This window comes from Trichechus manatus, unplaced genomic scaffold (assembly GCF_000243295.1).
Source record: "Trichechus manatus latirostris isolate Lorelei unplaced genomic scaffold, TriManLat1.0 scaffold01683, whole genome shotgun sequence".
NCBI lineage: Eukaryota > Metazoa > Chordata > Mammalia > Sirenia > Trichechidae > Trichechus > Trichechus manatus.
In genome coordinates, this window is record NW_004445619.1 from 1 (window position 1) to 6,046 (window position 6,046).

Here is a 6,046-nt window from a genome sequence, read left to right on the forward strand (position 1 = left end):
CATACAACTAATGAAGCAATATTGAAACATAATTATTAGCTAAAGTCGATACTTTAGTCAGACTTCCTTCATTTTTACCTACTGTTCTTTGACTATTCCAGGTTCCCTCCCAGGACACCACAATACATTTAGTCTTCTTGTCTCCTCAGGTTCCTCTTGGTTGTGACAGTTTCTCAGACTTTCCTTATTTCCACTGACCTTGACAGTTTTGAAGAGTACTGGTCAGGTATTTTGTGAAATGCCCTTCTATTGGAATTTGTCTTATGTTTTTCTTATCATTTGACTGGAGTTATGGGTTATGAGGAGGAAGACCCCAAATGGGCAAAGTGCCATTTTCATCACATCATATCAGACATACATACTATCAACATGGCATATCACTGCTGATGCTGACCTTGATCACCTGACTGAGGTATTGTTTATCAGGTTTCTCTGCTGTAAGGTTTCTCATTTATTTTTTATTTCTTTCTAAACTCTACACTGCTCTTCTCTGTGACACAGACTGCATTACACAGATTCTTTTCTCTGGCAGTTTCCTGCTGGGCCAAACCACTGGGAGGCACAAGTGAATGAGGGCATCCCTGCCTACTCTCTCTTAGCTTGGGAACTGTCTCTGTATGGCTGCCCTGCCTCCTCAACCTCACCGCAACGGCTGCAGCCCACCTGGCATGCCACCAATTCTGCCCTGTGACTGGGGGTTCTGGTATCACTGCTTACTCCCTTCATTCCTCCAGTTAGGTGTGACCGTGTCTTCCTGCTGGGTTGTTTCACTTTTCCCTTTCGGTTCATTGAATAGTGAGTCCTGGAATTTTGTTCAAAATTGTGGGATGAGAGAAGCTCTCTGTCACAGAATATTTATATTTAAAGAGAGAATTCTAAATATTTCAAATGTATGAATCTGTGATGGTAGTGAGATGAGAAAGGGGGCTACCATTTGGGGTATTCAGGTGTGTTTGACTCTACAGACTTCTCAGGCAGACCCTAGACTCTACATCATACTGGCAGACACATCCCTCCCCCATAGCCCTTATCATGTTGTACTCTAACCCCAGATTGTCCATCTGCTCCAGCAGACCGTCAGCCATGTGTCTCATATTCCTGGACCTAGCTTGCTAAATAATTACTCTCATGATTGCCGCAGAGTGGAAAAAGACCCAAGAGCCAGAGAAGTAGTGCCTTCTTAGTTCAGTCACCAAGGGTTCCGGGTTTCTGTGGTTCCAGCAACTCTGCTGGCTGTTGCCACAGCCTCAGTAGCCTCCACCTTCTTCTTTATTCTTGCTTTCTGCTTGGGTCTCAGCAGCGATGGGTACAAATGTGGTAGCAGGACTGTTCTCATCTAACCTAAGCCAGAGAACTTCAACAAACGACCTCGTATGATGACACCCTACCAAATCAGAGGAGCACAAGCCTGTGTGTGGAGTCTGAGGTTAATGAACCTGCTCCTCTTTGTTGCCCTCCGGATATTTAGTGTCTAGAAGGAGGAAGACACCAGCAGCTCTAACCAGGACAGCCTTCCTGGGAAGATGCAGCCACTCCTGCTCCTGCTGGCCTTTCTCCTGCCCCACGGTGCTGGAGCAGGTGAGCGACCCTCCCCATCCCAGAAGCCTGAGCCCATCTGATGATATCCCCTGTACTCCTGGCCCTTCTGCCCAGTGCTAATCAGGAATGTCTCTCACTCTGATCTATGAACTTTCTGAACCTCAACTTTCATCCCAAACACAGTCTAACCAGTCTGATTCTGGATAGACACTCCACAAGGATGGCAAGAAGAAACGGTGTTCTTTGAAAGGCTTCGTAGGTATTAGCCTTTCCCTAGCTTCTCCTTATCGTCTGGTAAGTGGGTTGTTCTATTAGAAAGGCACTCGGCAGAAGATAAGAAGATAAGTAATTAAAATCTCTCACTCCATTCCAGGAAAGGGCAGCTCAGACACACAGGGCTGCAGTAAAAAAACCAAACCAAACTCGTTGCCATTGAGTTGCTCTCAACTCACAGCAACCCTACAGGGCAGAGTAGAACTGACCCATACGGTTTCCAAGGAGCGCCTGGTGGATTCGAACAGCCGACCTTTGGGTTAGCAGCTGTGGCTCGTAACCACTCTGCCACCAGGGTTTCCAGGGCTGCAGTAGTGCCTGTTAAACTATTCCTCATTGCCCTCCACCCCACTCTCCAAGCTGAGTTGTTCACTCTTTCCCAGGAGAGAAGGTCAGCTTGCAATTGATCTCAAAGGTGCAATTGATCTCAAAGGTGCAATTGATCTCAGAGGTACAATTGATCTCAAAGATCTCATATTGCCTGGACTCCTTTGCAGTCCACTTTCAGTCAGCTTTTCTGTCTCCCCCGCCTTCCCAACCCTTGGCTGCTCCATTGTCTTTGCAGCCCACTCCCCCAACATCCCTATGGCCTTGAATCCTACCAACACCACACATACCAAACCTCATCCAAAGACTAATTGGGAGCCATTCATGCATGCAGCCAAAAATACATTTACTGACCACCTAGGATGTGTTAAGCCCTATGGGACATAAGAATTTTTGAAACTCCAACTCCGTAAACTCATGAGTAGGTTATTAGAGAATGGCACCAACTTGGATGTTAACAGAGGCTCAGAGGTGTTAGGAAAGTCACCAAGAAATAAGGAATTGGGGAACTCCTGTCCAAGATTCTCTGGGGCTGTCTTGAAGACAGACCCTTTCCCCTCCATTCATGTGCCTAAACTAGAATGTGCATAACAAGCCCTGTCCCCTATCTAAAAGGGGCCATCTGAAGCTTGAGAGTGAGGAAAGGTCACTTTGCTAGTAAGGAGTGCTGCCTGCAGAACCCAGGAGGACTCACCCCAGTGCCTGGAGAGCACTGTTGACCATGTAGGAAGCCTACCCTGCTCACCACAGCCACCCCCAGTCATCCTATCTTCCAGGCTTTTCTTTCAGGGGAGATCATCGGGGGTCACGAGGTCAAGCCCCACTCTCGCCCCCACATGACATTTCTTCAGTTTCTGCATCAGGAGCTCAGGAAGAGGTACGATGGTGTCCTGGTGTGAGAGGACTTTATCCTGACGACAGCTCACTTCCGGGGAAGGTGCGAAGCAGCAGCCAGCCCATACTTCCTGGGACCCCAACAGGGACCCCTCTCCCCAGAACTGCAGCTTGCTGGGCTCTGTGTAACACAGGCCCAAGAGCTCTCAGCAGAAGAACCATCTGAGAGCAGGACCAGTGATGAAAGGGTGAGAGAGAATATGACAGGTAAGCTTTGGGGTCAGAGAGTCAGAGGTTGGGACAAGTGGAATAGGTCAGAGAGGGACCACATTGGCCAAATAAGGCAGAAAGTGGAGGTTAAGAGCAGGTACTGGAGTGAGCAATTTCCTGATATTGCCTGAGGGCAAAAGAGAGTTCCAGGAACACCTACCCTCAATGTTGTTGAGAAGCAGGGGGCACAGTGAGCTCAGGCCTAGGGCCTCCTGTCCCCTCCATTTCCCCTCAGCAGCAGTCCTGCCCTGCCCCAGCTGTCACCTGCTCTTCCCATCTCCTGGGCTACAGCTTCTGTGAGACCTCCCACCCTGCTTTCTGTGCAGCTCCACAAAAGTCGTCTTGGGGTCCCACACCATCAAAGAGCAGGGAAAGACCTAGCAGCACATCCCTGTGAGAAGAGCCATTCGCCACCCAAACTATAACGAGAGGACCATTTCCAATGACATCATGCTACTACAGGTGAGGCACACCTTCCTGCTGCTCCTTGCTCCCCTAAGTCCAGAGAGTTTCTCCTCCCATCATGACCCCTGCCCTTCCTACCTTCCCACCCTGGCTGCTTGTCTAGTCCCAGGGCCTCGGAGGAGCAGCAAGACAGTACAGCCTGTCGGAGCCTCCAGACCCAGCAGGCTATTGCTGACTGGGACTTTCTTGTCTCTCTCCACCAGCTGGAGACTAAGGCCCAATGGACAACAGCTGTGCACCCGCTCCACCTGCCCGGGAAAGGGACTCAGGTAAAGTCAGGGCAGGTGTGCAGTGTGGCCGGCTGGGGCAGTGTCTCAGTGGGCACTTCAACCACCACGCTGCACGAAGGGGCACTGACCATGCAGGAGGACCAGAAGTATGAGCCCCTCTTCCCTGACTATTACACCGAGCTATGTGTAGGGGACAAAAAGAAGAAGAAGGTGGGTTTCCAGGTCCGTTTCCAGCATCTACCTAGACAGGCTGAAGGGAGACAGAACTTGGGGGAGGTCTGGGTTATGGGAGAGGCCACATCTTCATGCCCTCAGCCTGAGGGCATAAGCAGGCTAGGGCCTCCAAGAATCCAGCCTCTAGCCTTTCTTCCCCTGGGTGGGCCAGGGGTGGGGGTGAAGGTACAGGATGTGGGGGGGGGAGGGGATCAATCATCCACAGCAGCTTTATCAACAGAGTATCCCTGAGGATTGGAGAGAAAGACTTGGCCTGGGCCAAGCTGGGAAGAACAGTCATGGCCAACCTGGAGCCCTGGAGCTGAGGGAGGGCTCACTGTCACATACTCAGCACCCTAACACCCCCACCCCTGCCTTCTCAGAGAGCACAGGGCCAGGACAAGTCCCAGCTCAGCCCTTCCCCTCTCTGTCCACAGGGGGATTCCGGGGGCCCTCTTGTGTGTAAGAACATGGCCCAGGGTATTTTCTCCTATGCACCCAAAAACGGAACACCTCCAGAAGTCTTCATGAAGGTCTCACACTTCCTGCCTTGGATCAAGAGAACAATGAAGCACTCTAAAAGCAGGCATCCAACTGAGCTTCCTCTGTGACTAATCATCTTTTCTGGGGCTAAGGCAAGAATTCCATGGGGGTGGGGATCTCAGGGCCATAATAAATGGATCTCTAGAACAAAAATAATGTATTTATTCACTGAACCCCTTTCGATATGCAACAACCCTGCTCCAGGCAGCCCTCCACTATCAGGTCTCTGAGTTTTGCTTCCTCCTCCCTAAACCCTATGCTGCATAACTTCTCATCAACTTCTCAACCACACCTCTTTGTTGTTGAACCCTCTGCCAGGGTTGAATTTGAACTTCACTATAAAAGTGCAATCGTCTCTCCTCCAAAATGAACCTCTCTGGTCTTTAGGAACTTCCCTCTAAGCCAACTGCCTTCGCCAATCCTCAGCAATCTGGCAGAGAGCAAAGCAGGGCAGTGGGAGGAGGATAACTCGAGGGACCCATGATTCATGGGCACTTGGTTTCCTGTTTCCAGACCTCTGTCTCCAATGGGGGCAGGCTTCTCCTGCAACCAGGACTGTCTGCAGTTTAGGAGGCTGAGCTGCTCCCATGATGCTTCTCAGCCTCACCCAAGTCCTGTTTCCCTGCCCTGTCCTGGGCTCAGCACAGAGCTCACTGCACCTCCTTTTTCCCTGGCTCATCTTCATACACCAGCCTCTATCTTCCATCCGAGTGTCCCTGGTCACCAGCCCCTTTCTCTTCCAGCTCACCCTGTTTTGAGCCAGCACCCCTGTCATCTCCCTCCTGACAGAGTTCCCAAAGCCCTGTGTGGATTCTCCTCTCTTGCTTGTTGCAGCCAGACCTGGACTGCCAGCCCACCTGATTCCTACCGGAGAAGCCAGGTCCCACGTCCCACCTGGGCAAAGCCAGCTCAGTCCCTCTGTCCTGCCCAACATCCCCCAAGTGTTCAGTCACTCAGCATCCTAGGCCCCATTCAGCTTGTCTGGGCCTCCAGACCCAGGCTCCCCCTGCTGGCAACCTGGGTTATGGCAGCCTGTGAGCCAGAGGGTTCAAAGGCTAATGTACTGGGAAGTACCACTTTATCATCTATCAATAGACAAACCATCTGCCATTGAGTTGATTTTGACTCATGGTGATCCCATGTGTGTCAGACTACAACTGTACTTCATAAGGTTTTCAATGACTGATTTTTCAGAAGTAGATCTCCAGACCTTTCTTCAGAGACGATTCTGGGTGCACTGGAACTTCCAACCTTTTGGACGGAGCGAGTTAACTGTTTGCACCACCCAGGAACTCATATCTGGAGGTTAGCTTTTAAAGAGTTACACACAATTGAACTCTATGAAATCTTTT

General features: G+C 50.5%; 1 pseudogene; it reads left to right on the forward strand.

Moving 5' to 3' along the window:
- The first annotated feature begins 1,508 nt into the window (after positions 1-1,508).
- LOC101343316 (granzyme H-like) lies at positions 1,509-5,146 on the forward strand (annotated as a pseudogene).
- Positions 5,147-6,046: the final 900 nt, after the last annotated feature.